Genomic DNA, 19340 nt, shown 5'->3' with positions numbered 1-19340 from the left:
TATTATTTTGATTTTAAAGGTTCTGTCCATCACACATAGTGTTCTAAGGTCTATAGATTGAATTTTAAAGGGTTGTAACCTGGTTTCTTTTAAATATCTCACAGATTGAACAGGAATTACAAATGGAAACCGTATATTCTTCATTTCAGAACTGTTTGAAAGTGAGTTTTCACTGTTAGCACAGGGCCCCGTTACAGTAAGGCTGTATTTACATGGAACCCTAGCGTTTCAGATATATTCCCATACAATTCCAGGTTCTATTTTATTGACTTCTTAGAGATTTATTCTAACTAACATCGTGTTCTGAACTCTACAGGCTTGAATTTTGAAGATTTTTATAACTTTTTTTAAAAAACGCTAAGTTTTTTACAGGAAATACAAATGTAATCAGTATGCTCGTGACTAAACAGCTGTTTCTGTGACGGCTTTCAGTGTTTGAACACGGCCCCACAGAGAGTAAGGCTCTATTTACTTGTTTTCAGAGCTTTTCAGATACCTTCCTACACAAAGCAAGGTTCTATTATTTTGATTTCTTAATCGTTCTGTCCAACTCACGTAGTGTTCTAAGCTCTATAGATTGAATTTAAAAGGGTTGTAACCAGGTTTCTTTTAAATATCTAACAGATTGAACAGGAGTTATAAATATAAACCATATATTCGTTATTTCAGAACTTTTTGAAAGTCAGTTTTCACTGTTAGAACACTTCCCCGTCGACAGTTAGGATGTATTTGTATGGAACCCTAGAGTTCCAGATACTTTCCCATACAATTCCAGGTTCTATTTTTTTGACTTCTTAGAGATTTAATCTAACTAACATCGTGTTCTGAACACTACAGGCTTGAATTTTGAAGATTTTTATGCCAGGTTTTTTAAAAACGCCAAGATTTTTACCGGAAATAAAAATGTAATCAGTATTCTCATGACTAAAACACTATTTCTATGACGGCTTTCAGTGTTGGAACACGGCCCCACAGAGAGTAAGGCTCTATTTACTTGTTTTCCAAGCTTTTCAGATACCTTCCTATATAAAAGCAGGTTCTATTATTTTGATTTCTTAAAAGTTCTGGCTGAACCGGTTTGGCTCAGTGGATAGAGCTTTGGCCTGCAGACTGAAGGGTCCCAGGTTCAATTCTGGTCAAGGGCATGTACCTTGGTTGCGGGCGCATCCCCAGTCGGGGGCGTGCAGGAGGCAGCTAATCGATCTCTCTCATCGATGTTTCTAACTCTATCCCTCTCCCTTCTCTGTAAAAAAAATCAATAAAATATTTTTTTAAAAAAAAGTTCTGTTCAACTCACATAGTGTTCTATGGTATGTAGATTCCAATTTTAAAGGGTTGTAACCAGGTTACCTTTAAATATCTAACAGATTGTACAGGAACCATAAGTGGAAACCGAATATTTGTCATTTAAAACTCTTTGAAAGTCATTTTTCGCTGTGAGAACACAGCCCCATTACAGTAAGGCTGTATTTACATGGAACCCTAGCGTTTCAGATATATTCCCATACAATTCCAGGTTCTATTTTTTTTAATTCTTAGAGATTGAATCTAACTAACATCGTGTTCTGAACTCTACAAGCTTGAAGTTTGAAGTTTTTTATGCCAGGTTTTTTAAAAACGCCAAGTTTTTTACCGGAAATACAAATGTAATCAGTATCCTCATGACTAAACAGCTGTTTCTATGAGAGCTTTCAGTGTTTGAACACGACCCAAAGAGAGTAAGGCTCTATTTACTTGTTTTCTGAGCTTTTCAGATATCTTCCTATACAAGATCAGGTTCTATTATTTTGATTTCTTAAACGTTCTGTCCAACTCACATAGTGTTCTGAGGTCTATAAATTTGAATTTTAAAGGGTTGTAACCAGGTTTCTTTTAAAGGTCTAACAGAATGAACAGGAATTATAAATGGATACCGTATATTCGTCATTTTAGAACTGTTTGAAAGTCAGTTTTCACTGTTAAAACACGGCCCCGTCGATGGTAAGTCTGTATTTACATGTAACCCTAGCGTTTCTGAAACATTCCCATACAATTCCAGGTTCTATTTCATTGACTCTTAGAGATTTAATCAAACTAACATCGTGTTCTGAACTCTACAGGCTTGAATTTTGAAGTTTTTTTATGCGGGGTTTTATAGAAAAGACTTTTTTTACCGGAAATAGAAATGTAATCAGTATCCTCGTGACTAAACAGCTGTTTCTATGAGAGCTTTCAGTGTTTGAACATGGCCCCACAGAGAGTCAGGCTCTATTTACTTGTTTTCCGAGCTTTTCAGATACCTTCCTATACAAAACCAGGTTCTATTATTTTGATTTCTTAAAGGTTCTGTCCAACTCACATACTGTTCTAAGGTCTATAGATTTGAATTTTAAAGGGTTGTAACCAGGTTCCTTTTATTTTTTTATTTTTTATTTTTTAAATATATTTTATTGATTTTTTACAGAGAGGAAGGGAGAGAGATAGAGAGTTAGAAACATCGATGAGAGAGAAACATTGATCAGCTGCCTCCTGCACCTCTCCCACTGGGGATGTGCCCGCAACCCAGGTACATGCCCTTGACTGGAATCGAACCTGGGACCTTTCAGTCCGCAGGCCGACGCTCTATCCACTGAGCCAAACCGGTATTGGCAACCAGGTTCCTTTTAGATATCTAACAGATTGAACTGGAATTATAAATGGAAACCGTATATTCGTCATTTCAGAACAGTTTGAAAGACAGTTTTCACTGTTAGAACACAGCCCCGTTACAGGAAGTCTGTATTTACATGGAACCCTAGCATTTCAGATATATTCCCATATAATTCCAGGTTCTATTTTATTGACTTCTTAGAGATTTAATCTAACTAATATCGTCTTCTGAACTCTACAGGCTTGAATTTTGAAGTTTATTTATGCCGGGGTTTTTTAAAATCGTTAAGTTTTTGTACTGGAAATACAAATGTAATCAGTATCCTCGTGACTAAACAGCTGTTTCTATTACGGCTTTCAGTGTTTGAACACGGCCCCACAGAGAGTAAGGCTCTATTTACTTGTTTTCCGAGCTTTTCAGATACCTTCCTATAAATAACCAGGTTCTATTATTTTGATTTCTTAAAGGTTCTGTCCAACTCACATAGTGTTCTAAGGTCTATAGATTGAATTTTAAATGGTTGTAACAAGGTTTCTTTTAGATATCTAACAGATTGAACAGGAATTATAAATGGAAACCATATATTCGTCATTTCAGCACTGTTTGAAAGTGAGTTTTCACTGTTAGCACATGGCCCCGTTACAGTAAGGCTATATTTACATGGAACCCTAGCGTTTCAGATATATTCCCATACAATTCCAGGTTCTATTTTATTGACTTCGTAGAGATTTAATCTAACTAACATCGTGTTCTGAACTCTACAGGCTTGAATTTTGAAGATTTTTATGCTGGGTTTTTTATAAACGCCAAGTTTTTTACTCGACATACAAATGTAATTAGTATCCTCATGGCTAAACAGCTGTTTCTATGAGAGCTTTCAGTTTTAGAACACGGCCCCACAGAGAGTAAGGCTCTAATTTTTTTTTTCTGAGCTTTTCAGATACCTTCCTATACAAAACCAAGTTCTATTATTTTGATTTCTTAAAGGTTCTGTCCAACTTCTATAGTGTTCTGAGGTCTACAGATATGAATTTTAAAGGGTTGTAACCAGGCTTCTTTAAATATCTAACAGACTGAACAGGAATTACAAATGGAAACCGTATATTCGTCATTTCAGAACTGTTTGAAAGTCAGTTTTCACTGTTAAAACACGGCCCCATTACAGTAAGGCTGTATTTACATGTAACCCCAGCGTTTCAGATACATTCCCATACAATTCCACGTTCTATTTTGTCGACTTCTTAGAGATTGAATCTAACTAACATCGTGTTCTGAACTCTACAGACTTGAATTTTGAACTTTTTTCTGCCGGGATTTTTAAAAACGCCAAGTTTTTGTACTGGAAATACAAATGTAATCAGTATCCTCATGACTAAACAGCTGTTTCTATGAGAGCTTTCAGTGTTTGAACATGGTCCCACAGAGAGTAAGGCTCTATTTACATGTTTTCCTAGCGTTTCAGATACCTTCCTATACAAAACCAGGTTCTATCATTTTGATTTCTTAAAGGTTCAGTCTAACTCACATAGTGTTCTGAGGACTATAGATTTGAATTTTAAAGGGTTGTTTTAAATATCTAACAGATTGAACAGGAATTATAAAAGGAAACCGTATATTGGTCATTTCACAGCTGTTTGAAAGTCTTTTTTCAGTGTTAGAACATGGCCCTGTCGACAATAAGTCTATATTTACATGTAATGCTAGTGTTTCAGATACATTCCCATTCAATTCCAGGTTCTATTTTTTGACTTCTTAGAGATTTAATCTAACCAACATCATGTTCTGAACTCTATAGACTTGAATTGAAGTTTTTTTGCCAGGTTTTTTAAAAACGCCAAGTTTTTGGACCGGAAATAGAAATGTAATCAGTATCCTCGTGACTATACAGCTATTTCTATGAGAGCCTTCAGAGTTTGAACTCGGCCCCACAGAGAGTAAGGCTCTATTTACATGTATTCCTGGCGTTTCAAATACCTTCCTGTACAATTCCGCGTTTTATCATTTTGATTTCTCAGAGCTTCAGTCTAAGTTACACTGTTATGATGTCTACAGATTTGATTTTTCAAGGGTTTTAAGTAGTTTTCTTTTAAAAAGCTAACTGTTTGAACCAGAATTACAAATGTGTACAGTATATTCCTCATTTCATAGCTGTTTAAAGTCATTTTACAGTGTTTGAACATGGCTGCACAGAGAATTAGTCTCTATTTACATGTATTCCAAGTGGTTCATGAACATGCCTTCCTAATTTACTATCTATCCTTGTGAATTCTAATCATCATAACGACTTTCAGACATTTCTCTGAGCTTATAATCATAAATATTACAAGATTTAACCACCTTCTGAAAAATGCCATTTAACTGATTGGGAATTATGAATGTTAACACTATTCTACTTATTTCACAGCTGTTTGTACGTGAATTTTCTGTGGTTTTACACTTTCTTACAGATATTATGGTTCTATTTCTATGTATAACTAGTGTTTCATAAACATTCATACTATTTCACTGGTTTAGTATAGTGAATTTCAAGTTATTTTAACCACACTCTTCCAATAACACCAACTCATTGAGCCAGAATTAGGAATGTAAAACATAATCCTACCCATTACAAAATCGTTTAAAGTCATAATTCTACTGTTTTAACACAAACCTACAGATATCAAGACTCGATTAACATGTATGCTAGGATTTTCAATCACTTTTCTACTCATAACCCTCATCTATGCTTCTCATTTTGGTTGGAAACTTTTGTTTACAGATTTTTGGTATTAAAAACAGACATTTTTGAAATTTGTAAAACACATACTTTCCAAATGCAAACTCATGCAGGTGGGATTACAAATGTAAACACTTTCCAACTCTTTCAAAGCTGTTGGAATGCTAATTCTCATTGACTTAATACTGCTCTATACATATGAAGGCTCTATTTACATGAATTCCAAGTGGTTCATACACATTCGTTACTAATTCACTGATCTATACTTGTGAATAGTAATCAATTTAACGACTTTCAGACAGTTATCTGAGCGTATAATCATAAATTTTAAAAGATTAAACCTCCGTTTAAAAAAAAAATGCCAGTTAACTCAGTGTGAATTTTGAATGTTAATACTATTCTACTCATTTCACAGCTGTTTAAACGTGAATTCTCAGTGATTTTGCACTTTCCTACAGATATTAACACTCTATTTATATGTATATCAAGATTTTCATACACATTCATACTATTTCACTGGTTTATTATAGTGAATTTCATGTTATTTTAACCACATTCTTCAAAAAACATCAACTCATTGAGCAGGGATTAGGAATTTAAAACACTATCCTACCCATTGCACAACCGTTTCAAGGCAAAATCCTAATGTTTTAACACTCCCTTCCAGACATTAAGGCTGTATTTACATTTATGCTAGGTTTTTCCATCACTTTTCTAATCATTTGTCTCATCTATCCTTGTGAATTTTGTTGGAAACACTTCATTACACTTTTCTTGGTTTTAAAACAGGAATTTTTGAAATTTATATAACACGTTATTCCCAAAATGCTAACTCATTCTGGTGGAATTACGAATGTAAACACTCTCCAACCCATTTCAAAGCTGTTGGAAAGCTAATTCTCATTGATTGAATAATGCCCTGCACATATGAAGGCTCTTTTTACATGTACTCCAAGTGGTTCATACACATTCCTTAGTAATTCACTGGTCTATCATTATGAATTCTAATCTATTTAACAATTTTGGGCAGTTCTCTGAGCTTATAATCATAAATTTTAATAGATTAAACCACCAGCCAAAACCGGTTTGACGCAGTCGTTAGAATGTCGGCCTGTGGGCTGAAAGGTTCCTGGTTCGATTCCGCTTAATGGCATATACCTTGGTTGAGGCCACATCCTGAGTAGGAGATGTGCTGGAGGCTGCGGATCGATGTTTCTCTCTCATCGATGTTTCTAACTCTCTATCTTTCACCCTTCCTCTCTGCAAAAGATCAATAAAATATATTTTAAAAAAATAAAACTTTAAACTGCCTTTTTTCAAAAATGCCAATTAACTGAGTGGAATTATGAATGGTAACACTATTCTACTTATTTTACAGCTGTTTGAACGTGAATTCTCAGTGATTGTACACTGCCCTACAGATATTAAGGCTCTATTTATATCTATTCCAAGTATTTTATACACATTCATACTATTTCTTCATCTATTATAGTGAATTTCAAGTTATTTTAACCACACTCTTCCAAAAACGCCAACTCATGGAGCCAGAATTAGGAATGTAAAACACTATCTTACCCATTGCACAACCGCTTGAAGGCAAAATCATAATGTTTTAAAATGACCTAAAAGATATTAAGGCTCTATTGACATTTATGCTAGGTTTTTCAATCACCTTTCTATTCATTTCCCTCATCTATCCTTGTGAATTCTGTTGAAAACACTTCTTTACAGTTTTCTTGGTTTTAAAAACAGGAATTTTTGAAATTTGTAAACCACATACTTCCCAAAACGCTAACGCATTCAGTTGGAATTACGAATGTAAACACTCTCCTACCCATTTCAAAGCTGTTGGAATGCTAATTCTCATTGATTTAATACTGCCCTGCACATATGAAGGCATAAATTACATGTATCCCCAATTTTTCATACATATTCCTTACTCTTGCACTGGTGTATCATAGAGTATTTCAAATTATTTTCACCGCATTCTTCCAAATACGCCAACTCATTGAGCCAGAATTAGGTATGTAAAACACTATCCTACCCATTGCACAACCATTTGAAGGCAAAATCCTAATGTTTTAACACTACCTTACAGGTATCAATGCTCTATTTTCATTTATGCTAGGTTTTTCAATCACTTTTCTAATCATGTCCCTCATCTATCTTTGTGAATTCTTTTGGAAACACTTCTTTAATATTTTCGTGGCTTTAAAAACAGGAAATTTTAAATTTTTAAAAAACATTCTTCCCCAAACGTAACTCATTCACATGGAATTACGAATGTAAACACTCTCAAACTCAATTCAAAGATTTGGAATGCTAATTCTCATTGATTTAATACTGCCCTGCACATATGAAGGCTCTATTTACATGTATTCCAAGTAGTTCATATGCATTCAGTACTAATTCACTGGTCTATCCCTGTGAATTCTAATCGATTTAAAAACTTTAGGGCAGTTCTCTGAGCTTACAATCATAAATTTTAAAAGATTACACCACCTTTCTCAAAAAATGCCAATTCACTGAGCGGGAATTATGAATGTTAACACTATTCTACTCATTTCACAGCTGTTTGACCTGAATTCTCAGTGATTTTACACTTTCCTGCAGATATTAAGGCTCTATTTATATGTATAACAAGTGGTTCATACACATTCATACTATTTCACTGGCTTATTATAGTGAACTTAAAGTTATTTTACCCACATTATTCTAAAAATTCCAAATCATTGAGCCGGAATTATGTATGTAAAACACTATCCTACCCATTGCAGCACCATTTGAAGGCAAAATCCTAAATGTTTGAACATGATCTTACAGATATGCAGGCTGTATTGACATTTATGCTATGTTTTTCAATCACTTTTCTAATCATTTCTCTCGTCTATCCTTGTGAATTCTGTTGGAAACAATTCTTTACATTTTTCTTGGTTTTAAAAACAGGAATATTTGAAATTTTTAAAACACATACTTCCCAAAACTCTAACTTATTCATGTGGAATTACGAATGTAAACACTCTGCAACCCATTTCAAAGCTGTTGGAACGCTAACTCTCATTGATTTAATACTGACCTGCACATATGAAGATTCTATTTACATGTATTCCAAGGGGTTCATACACATTCATTACTAATTCACTGGTCTATCATTGTGAATTCTAATCAATTTAAAGACCTTCGGGCAGTTCTCTGCACTTATAATCATAAATTTTAAAAGATTAAACCACGTTTTTTAAAAAATGCCCATTACTTGTGTGGGAATTATGAATGTTAACATTATTCTACTCATTTCACAGCTGTTTTAACGTGAATTCTCAGGTATTGTACACTGCCCTTCAGATATTGAGGCTCTATTTGTATGTATTCCAAGTGGTTCATACACATTCATACTATTTCACTGGTCTGTTATAGTGAATTTCAAGTTATTTTCACCACATTCTTCCAAAAACGCCAACTCATTGAGCCGGAATTATGTATATAGAACACTATCCTACCCATTGCACCACTGTTTGAAGGCAAAATCCTAATGTTTTAACACGACCTTACAGATATTAAGGATCTATTTACGTTCATGCTAGGTTTTTCAATCACTTTTCTAATCATTTCTCTAATTTATCCTTGTGAATTCTGTTGGAAACACTTCTTTACAGTTTTCTTAGTTTTAAAAACAGGAATATTTGAAATTTATAAAACACATTCTTCCCAAATGCTAACTCCTTCAGTTGGAATTAGGAATGTAAACACTCTCCAACCCATTTCAAAGCTGTGGGAATGCTAATTCTCATTGATTTAATATTGCCCTGCATATATGAATGCTCTATTTACATGTATTCCAAATGGTTCAGACACATTCCTTACTATTTCACTCGTGTACCATAGTGTATTTGAAGTTATTTTCCCCACATTCTTCCAAAACTCTCAACTTATTGATCTGGAATTAGGAACGTAAAATACTATCCCAGCCATTGCACAACCATTTGAAGGCAAAATCCTAATGTTTTAACAGTATTTACAGATATCAAAGCTCTATTTTCATTTATGCTAGGTTTTTAAATCACTTTTCTTATTATTTCCCTCATCTATCTTTGTGAATTCTGTTGGAAACACTTCTTTAATATATTATTGGTTTTAAACACAGGAAATTTTTAATTTTTAGAACACATTCTTCCCAAAACGCTAACTCATTCAGGTGGAATTATGAATTTAAACACTTACCAACCCATTTCAAAGCTGTTGGAATGCTAATTCTCATTGATTTAATATTGCCCTGAACCTATGAAGGCTCTATTTACATGTATTCCAAGTGTTTCATACACATTCCTCACTATTTCACTGGTCTATCATTGTGAATTCTAATTGTTTTAATGACTTTTGGAGAGTTTTCTGAGCTCTATAATCATAAATTCTAAAAGATTATACCACCTTTTTTAAAAAATGCCAGTTAATTGAGTGGGAATTTTGAATGTTAACACTATTCTACTCATTTCACAGCTGTTTGTATGTGAATTCTCAGTGATCTTACACTCCTTACAGATATTATGGCTCTATTTATATGTATCTCAAGTGGTTCATGTACATTCCTTACTATTTCACTGGTCTATCATAGTGAATTTCAACTTAGTTAACCACATTCTTTTCATGCTAAAGGGAACAATTCAACAAGAGTCTATAACTCTGGTAAACATATATGTATCCAATACAGGAGCACCCAAATACTTAAAACAAGTTTTGGAATATATCAAAGGAGAGTTTGATAGGAATGCAGTCATAGTAGGGGACTTTAATACCCCACTAACACTACTGGATACATACTCTAAACAAAAAATCAGCAAAGAAACAGCAATCCTAAATGACTCACTAGATCAGATGGACTTAATTGACATCTTTAGAACATTTCATCCCAAAACTACAAAATATACATTCTTCTCAAGAGCACAACAGGAAATTTTCAAAGACAGACCACATATTTGGACACAGGCAAAGTCTCTTCAAATTCAAGAAAATAGAAATCATAACAAGCATCTTCTCAGATCACAGTGGCATATAACTAGAAATCAACTACAATAAAAACAATGAAAAAAATCAAACACTTGGAGGTTAAATAGCATGCTATTAAACAATGATTGGGTTACCAAAAAGATCAAAGAAGAAATAAAAAGCATCCTGAAACAAATGACAATGAAAACACAACAATCCAAAATCTATGGTACACAATCAAAGCAGTCCTGTGAGGGAAGTTCATAGCTCTACAGGCCTACCTAAAAAAAAAAAAGATAATAAATTATCTAACCTTGCAACTTAAAGAATTAGAAAGAGAGCAACAGGAAAAACCTACAGTAACCAGAGGGAAGGAGATAATAAAGATCAGAGCAGAAATAAATGACACAAACACCAAAACAAACAAACAAACAAACAAAAACAATACAAAAGATTCATGAAACCAAGAGCTGGTTCTTTGAAAGGATAAATGAGATTGATAAACCTCTAGCCAGGCTCACCAAGAAATAAAAAGAGAGGACACAAATAAACAAAAATCAGAAATGAAAGAGGTGAGGTAACAACTGACCGCACAGATATACAAAGAACTGTGAAAAAATACTATAAACAACTCTACTCCAACAAACTGGACAACCTCGATGAAATGGACACATTCCTAGAAAAATACAAGCTTCCAAAATTCAATAAGGAAGAACAAAAAACCCTGAATAGGCCTATAACTACTGATGATATTGAAACAGTAATCAAAAAGCTTCCAGCAAACAAAAGCCCTGGACCAGATGGCTTCACAGGAAAGTTTTACCGAACATTGAAAGAAGAACTAAAACCAATCCTCCTTCAGACTATTCCAAAAAATTCAAGAGGAAGGCACACGTCCAAGCTCTTTCTATGAAGCTGGCATTACCCTAATCCCAAACCCAAATAAAGACATCACAAAGAAAGAGAATTACAGGCAAATATCCCTCAACAAAATTCTAGCAAACTGGATCTAGCATTACATTAGAAAGATCATATACCATGACCAAGTGGGATTTATTCCAGGGATGCAAGGATGGTACAGTATCCACAAATCAGTAAACGTGATACATCAATTTGTTTATAAATTGAGAGACAAAAAATCACATAATCATATCAATTGATGCAAAAAAGGCATTTGACAAAGTCCAACACCCTTTTCTGATATAAATGCTCAGCAAAGTGGGAGTAGAAGGATCATACCCCAACATAATAAAAGCCTTATATGACAAACCTACAGACAACATCACACTCAATGGGCAAAAACTAAAACCATTTTCTCTAAGAACAGGGACAAGACAGGGATGCCCACTTTCACCACTCCTGTTCGACATAGTACTGGAAGTGCTAGCCACAGCGATCAGACAAGAAGAAGTAAATAGCATTCAAATTGGAAAACCAGAAGTAAAATTGTCATTATTTGCAGATGGCATGATACTGTACATAGAAAACCTAAAGACTCCATAAAAAAATTATTAGACTTAATAAATGAATTCGGCAATGTAGTAGGATACAAAATTAATGCCAGGAAATCTATGGCATTTCTGTACACATTTAGTTTTATTGTAACAAAGCAACCTGTAAACTTTTTAAAAATATATTTTATTGATTTTTTACAGGGAGAAAGGGAGGATAGCGAGTTAGACATGTCGATGAGAAAGAAACATCAATCAGCTGCCTCCTGCACACCTCCTACTGGGATGTGCCCACAACCAAGGTACATGCCCTTGACGGGAATTGAACCTGGAAGCTTTCAGTCCACAGACCAATGCTCTTTCCACTGAGCCAAACCAGTTAGGGCCAACTTTTAATGTTTAAAATTGAGCATTATCTTTCCTTTCCAGTGAAACAAAAAGAAAATTTAAAAATAAACAGGAACAGCCCTGACTGGTTTGGCTCAGTGGATAGAGCGTCGGCCTGTGGACTAAAGGGTCCCGGCTTCGATTCTGGCCAAGGGCACGTACCTTGGTTGCGGGTACGTCCCCAGTGGGGGGTGTGCAGGAGGCAGCTGAATCGATGTTTCTCTCTCATCGATGTTTCTCTCTATCCCTCTCCCTTCTTCTCTGTGGAAAGTCAATAAAATATATTAAAAATAAATAAATAAACAGGAACAAAATTACAATAGAGAAATGTCAATTCCGAATAAGATCCTATAGGTTCTGCTTATTCTCCCATCGAGTGGCAGGGTTCAAGTAATCATTAGAAGAGAATTCTATTTTAAAAGTGTCATCTTAGACTGCAATGATGCCTGTTTGACATCACAATTAAACATGCCAAAGTAGAAGCCATCTTTTCAAAATGCCCACTTAACCCACCCAAACATCTCAAATCCCCCTTTGCTGAACTCCCCCCCCCCTTTTAAAGTTTTTTCTCTTCTTTTAAACAAGAGAAAGTAGACAGATACATGTTGGTAAATGCTAACTGTCCATATTTACAGAGACACAGTGTAATCTCTGAGTTCAATATACAGAAAAGGGAGGGAAAAAAGCTAGAATTCTATGCAATACTACACAGGGGCCTAGCAACCTCCAGCTCCCAGCAGAGCTAAGGGAGCGAAGGTTTTCCTTTTTTCCCACAGAGCACGGTGGTGTTGATTCCATTAAGTTTTTCTTGAGACAGGAAGGGATAAAAATGAATTTGGAACAGAAAGGGGCAAAGATTCTTTTCCCACTGTATTCTGCTCAAGGTACACCCCTCCCCCCAAAGAAGGTGAGAACCATGGTGTAAAGATGGTCTAAAGGAGAGAAAAGAGACCTCAAAAACAGGGCGACTGAGCACAAGGGGCAGGAGAAGGAAAAGAATAAATAGACTGCGACTTGCTCCCAGGGACTGGAAAAAATTTTAAAAGGTTGGGACCCCTCAGTGTTCATTAGTCATCTTCTCCTTCATCTTCCTCTCCTTCTTCCCCCTCATCATCATCATCATCTTCTTCTTCCCCTTCCCCTTCTTCATCATCTATGTCAGGATCCAAGTAGTACTGTAATGGATTTGGCCAAATGTCATCTTTGATGATTTCTCCTAACTCATCTGCACCTGCATCAGAATGGTCAGTAACCAGGTAAAGAAGCTTTCTGGTTCCTCATGCTGTCTCTTCCTGCTGGCTTTATTCTGTGTTTGACTTGAATGTTTCATCAAATCCTTTCCAGATTTCCATTTGATTTCAGTGAACTTTGAAGGTGGATCACCACTCTCACTCAGATGAAACTCTTTGGAGCAAACTTTATTTTCAAAGTAAGGATTTTCATCAAAATAAAAATCTATTCTGTAACCTGATTTAATATCTTCAAATTCTGTCACTTCAACTCTTGTCAAATAATGCAGTGTCTCTTCATCCTCTTCCCCAAGCAGTGCAGACACTTGTGGATGGTTGACAAATGTTGTTATCCCAAAATGTGGGATTTTGACAATCAATTCTGACCTCTTCTGAAAAAATAGTTGGCAGAGTTGTTATATTTCTGTTCTACTTTCAAAATCTCCTCACTGGCTTATTCATTAAGTCTGTCTATTTCATTTTATACTTCATCAATATGTTCAATCGCGTCTTGCTGTTCTTTTTCTCCCTTTGGCACATCCTAAGGGTCGGCTTCTTCTCTAGCTTGTGGGCTGGAGGCAGTTTTGGTTTCTTCATTTGAGATGGGAGTGAGGGACTGATGTTTGGGGGCTATGCTGTGAGGAAAGTCCGAGGATCTGAATGCTGGGAAGTCACCGGGCTTGAAGGCACGCTGAGCACTATTCTATGGCATTTCTATACACCAATAGTGAACTTACAGAAAGAGAGATTAAAAAAAACAATCCCATTTACTATTGCACACAAAAAAATTAAGATACCTAGGAATAAACTTAACTAAGGAGGTAAAAGAACTCTACTCATAAAACTACAGAATGTTGAAAAAAGAGATAGAGAGATAAAGAAAGACATAAACAGATGGGAGAACATACCATGTTCATGTGTTGGTAGAATCAATATCATTAAAATGTCCATACTACCCAAAGCAATCTATAGATTCAATGCACTCCCCATTAAAATACCAACAGTATATTTCAAAGACCTAGAACAAACTCTCCAAAAATTTATCTGGAATAAAAAAAGATCCCAAATAGCTGTGGCAATCCTGAGAAAGAAGAACAAAGTAGAAGAGATCTCAATACCAGATATCAAGCTGTATTACAAAGCCACTGTTCTCAAAACTGCCTGGTATTGGCACAAGAACAGACATATCAATTAATGGAATAGAATAGAGAACCCAGAAATTGACCCAAACCACTATGCTTAATTAATATTTGACAAAGGAGGCAAGAGCAAACAATGAAGTCAAGAAAGTCTCTTCAATAAATGGTGTTGGGAAAATTAGACAGATACATGAAAAAAATGAAACTAGACCACCAACTTACACCATACACAAAAATAAACTGAAAATGGATAAAGGACTTAAATGGGAGACTGGAAACTATAAAAATCTTAGAAGAACCCATAGGTAGCAAAATTTCAGACATGTGCCGAAGCAATATTTTCACCGATACAACTCCTAGGGCAATGGAAACTAAAGAGAAAATAGACAAATGGGACTACATCAAAATAAAAAGCTTCTTCACAGCAAAAGAAACCATCAACAAAACAACAAGAAAGCCCACTGCATGGAAGAACATATTCGCCAATGTTACATCCGATAAGGGACTAATCTCCAACATTTATAGGGAACTCATACAACTTAACAAAAGGAAGATAAACAACCCAATCAAAAAATGGGCACAGGACCTAAATAGATACTTTTTGAAAGAGAACATAAGGAAGGCCAAGAGACATATGACAACATGCTCAAAGTCACTATTATCTGAGAGATGCAAATCAAAACAACAATGTGGTACATCTCACATCTCAGAATGGCTATCAACAAATCAACAAATGACAAGTGCTGGAGAGGATGCGGAGAAAAAGGAACCCTCGTGCATTGCTGGTGGGAATGCAGACTGGTGCAGCCACTGTAAAGAACAGTATGGAGTTTTCTCAAAAAACTAAATATGGAACTCCCATTTGACCCAGTAATACCACTTCTAGGAATATATCCCAAGAAACTAGAAACACTAATCAGAAAGGATGTATGCACCCCTATGTTCATAGTAGCACAATTTACAATAGCTAAGAATTGGAAACAGCCTAAATGCCCATCAGCAGATGAGTGGATTAAAAAACTGTGGTACATCTACACAATGGTACATCTACACTGCTGTAAAAAGTAACTCCTACCATTCGCAACAGTATGGATGGTCTTGAAGAGCATTATGCTAAGCGAAATAAGTCAGTTAGAGAAAGATAAATATCACATGATCTAACTCATTTGTGGAAGATAATGAACAACATAAACTGATGAATAAAAATAGATCCAGAGACTTAAAAGCATTGAACAGACCATCCAACCTCAGAGGGAAGGCAGGGGAGGGTGCGAGGGTGGGGTAAGAGATCAACCAAAGAACTTGTATGTATGCATATAAGCATAACCAATGAACACAGACAGTAGGGAGTGAGGGCATGTGCTTGGGGGTGGGAGCAGCCGGGGGGAGTTCAATGGGGGAAAAAGAAGACATATATTATACTTTAAACAATAAAGAATTTTTAAAAATTAGAGAAACTCCTGGTAAAGTTCTCTTCCTACACCAGTTTTTTTCCAACTAAATCTTTTAGAAAGGAATTGGAGACAACTGTAGGGTCTTTCTCATTTTTATTTCTTAACGATGAGCTCAAAATCAGTATGTATGTCCAATGCAAAATTTTGGTACTCTTCATTCCCATCTTTTAAACTTTATATATTTATTTCCTCTTGATACACATGAATTTAGTTTTTGGGTTTTGTCATTAATTGCTAAGGAATTTTAAGATAAAAATGCAAAGTCATTAACATCACGAGATACAAGGGCACTTTGGATTCCAAACTATCTTTATAGTGGGGGAGTAAGAGAAGCCTCACGTGTCACTTGCTTATTTTTTAAACTATTACTCTTTCAACTCTAATCTTTGAATAATATATTTTTTCTACAATATAAAATGACTTTTTAAATAAAATCAGCACCGTAACATTATCTATTTTACAATAAATCTGAAAGAAAAATTTGGAAAAGAATATTCTTACACCAAATGGAATAACTTGTTTTTTAACTTAAAATTTTTTTGGTTAATTGCCTAAATACCTAAATCAGTGAATAAGAATTCTCAGCATCCAATCCGTGAATATAGAATACAATATAATTTATCCTACTTTTTACTTCAAAGCCACAGAGATGACATCCATATAATTATAAAGCCTACTCTACATTTTCAAGTTCTCAATCCAAACATATAGATTAGAACAGGTGACTTTATTCCTGGCAACATTCATGGAAGGGCCAGATTCCTCATAAAAAGACAAAATAAGTTTGATTGGGAGCCGGCCATTGTCGTACTCACCCATCAACAGAATTATGGAAGTCAAGAGGCAATCTTTTTTCCTTTTTAAAATAGCAAAGGAACAAAAGAAGATTGGCTGACTGTTGAGTGGGCCCCATGTTAGAGTGCATAGCTCATCAGGATCAGGACCAGCACCTGTGAGCAGTTATGTCATCTGCACTACAGCTTTTACCCCGGAAGGTATTTGAAAATACTTTACGCTCAAAATATATAGTATCCATTCCTTGTCCGTGAGGTCCCAAATATAAATCTAAAGTGATAACGGGCTTCTTCAGTCTGAAGGCAGGACTTCTTTGCAGTACAGTGTCTCCAGAGTTTCACAAAAATAAATAAAAGCAGCAGCTAACGTCTTTTCAGCTTCTTGACCTCTCTGCATTTCGTTGCTTCTTCCTCCTGTCTCATTCCCTCAAAGTCCTCTTGCATACCAGGTCTTAAACTCTTTGCTTCTTCCTTCTGCAGTTCTCTCCAACTACTCTCTATGTAACATAAGGCATAATCACTTTCATCTTTGTATTTTTTTCGGTCATAGCCAAAGAATGTGCTTGGATATTTTTTCCTGAGATTCTCCTTCATCTTCGATAAAATCTTCCATTTCGGAGTCATAGTCCTCATGTTCCTCCTCTTCACATTCTCAGGGTCTTTTGTAACCTCTAGGGAAGGGAAGCTTTTCAGGACCTTGGGCAGATCTGTAGCCAGCTAAGGAAGGCTTCATTCCATTCATCTGTCCATTGCTGGGCTGGTAATGATATTCTTAGAAGATACTGTTTCTGAGACAAAAGTGCATTTGGGCTTATGGGGAGGATCTGAGCTACTAACTCTTCACCCAGGTCCCAAGCTGCTCACTGGTCTTCTAGGGCCTGAACTGCTGATAGGCCATCCAGCTGGAACTGAGCCACTTACTGATCCCCCAGGGCCACTGACTGACCTCCCGGGGGGGGGGGGGGAGGGGGACATTGAGCCACTCACTGGTCATCGGTCATGTGGACTGTGCACAGGCCACCCAGGGCCACCAGAACTGACCTCTGACTTCCCAGAACCACCTGAGCCACTGATGGGTCGTCCAGAGCCCCCTGTACTACTGACTGTCCTTCCAGGAGGATTTGAGTCACTGGCTGGCCTCTTGATCCCACTGATTGATCGCTCAGGTCCTGAGCTGGGGCTGCCATTCTGGCACCTGGGCATGGAGCCAGAACTAACTGTAGGCCAAACACTCTCTGTGCTGGGCTGCCCAGGAGCTGGGCTGGAGCTGCCTGGCTGCCTGACACCTGGACTCTTAGCCTTATGTGGGGTGACCATGGGTCCAGGTATGGAATGGCTAGGATGGGGAGGAGATTTTTGGCTTTGTGCTCAGTAACAGATTTCTGAGTCCTTTTAGCAGAAGCCTTTGGAACACTTGGTAAATAGGTGCTCGAGTGGGTCTTTCCAGGCCCATTGAAAACAGGCCTGTCATGGTTCTCCCGAAACGAGGGTTGGGAGCAGTTGCTAGATCCTACTTTGGGCCTCTCTCCTGGCATATATTTGGATGAAAACAAACCTAAATGTTTCTTATTAGCTGCGCTGGGTCTAGATTTCTTTTCAGCGTGAGGAAGGGCAGTGCCCTTGGGAGAAGGATGCTTGTCCCCAGAAACTCTGCTAGGTTTCGTGCCTATACTTTCTGTCTGAAAGGACACCTTTTTGGTCAGAGGCAGTCCTGCATCTGCCTCAGGTTCCTTTTTCATATGTCTTCCTTCCCTCCCTAAGTTCTTGTGCAGTCATAAGCCACTTTTCTGGTTTTTTTCACTACCTTGATTTCCACTGGTTCGTACTGCTTTTTCTCAGCCAGCCTGAGTAGGTCAGTGAAGTCATGATGGTGGGGCACTTTTAAGGGGGACCTTTGGTTTATTTTCAACTTTGGGAGGAGGTTCTTGCTCTTCTTCATACTCCTGCTCTGATGCTGCCTGATTGTGTTCTAAGAATTCTTCCTCTTCTTCCATCTCATATTCTTGGTCTGTTCCCTGACTAGTGTGGCTTTCCATTGCCTGTCTTTTCTTTGACTTTTCCTCAACAGGAATCCCATTTAACCATGGAAATTGTCCTTTGTCCTCTTGGCCATAGCTCTTGCTTTCTTGTCATGTTTTAGCTCAATTCACTTTTTGAATAGTTCTTCTTTTCTCCTTTTCCTGTATGGCTTTTCTTCTGAGCTCCTCCTCTTTTCTTTTGAGAAAAGCTTGCACACTGCTGATTGGACACCCTTAACTTTTGGGTCTTTTTGGCAGGACCCACTGCCAAACTATACCTTTTCAGTGTGTTGTTGGTTCCTTGTCCTTTAGAAGCTATCATGAGAATTTCCCTGAAATCCATGTTGACCGAACTGGATAGAATGGGCCGCCTCTCAGAGAGGGATGAGATCGCATCTTACCTGGCGGCCAGCTGCAGCCAAATGAACTGGCTGGCCACCTCTTTCCTACCTCTACTCAGCACCACCACTTTTGGCGCTGTCCAAGGTGGTCTGCCCACCCCCTTCCTCAAACAGCTTATATCCTTACAGGTCCAACACTGCG

General features: G+C 36.8%; 2 pseudogenes; both read right to left on the bottom strand.

Annotated features, from left to right (window-relative positions):
* Window positions 1-13226: 13226 nt before the first annotated feature.
* On the bottom strand, window positions 13227-16898 carry LOC138995500 (protein SET-like; annotated as a pseudogene).
* A 244-nt stretch (window positions 16899-17142) lies between these two features.
* On the bottom strand, window positions 17143-19140 carry LOC138996249 (protein SPT2 homolog pseudogene; annotated as a pseudogene).
* Window positions 19141-19340: the final 200 nt, after the last annotated feature.

Source organism: Myotis yumanensis, unplaced genomic scaffold, assembly GCF_028538775.1.
Source record: "Myotis yumanensis isolate MYYU_CA2020_CCGP unplaced genomic scaffold, mMyoYum1.0.hap1 SCAF_17, whole genome shotgun sequence".
NCBI classification, from domain to species: domain Eukaryota; kingdom Metazoa; phylum Chordata; class Mammalia; order Chiroptera; family Vespertilionidae; genus Myotis; species Myotis yumanensis.
The sequence above is the reverse complement of the archived record's forward strand: the minus strand, read 5'-3'. Positions and strand labels throughout refer to the sequence as shown.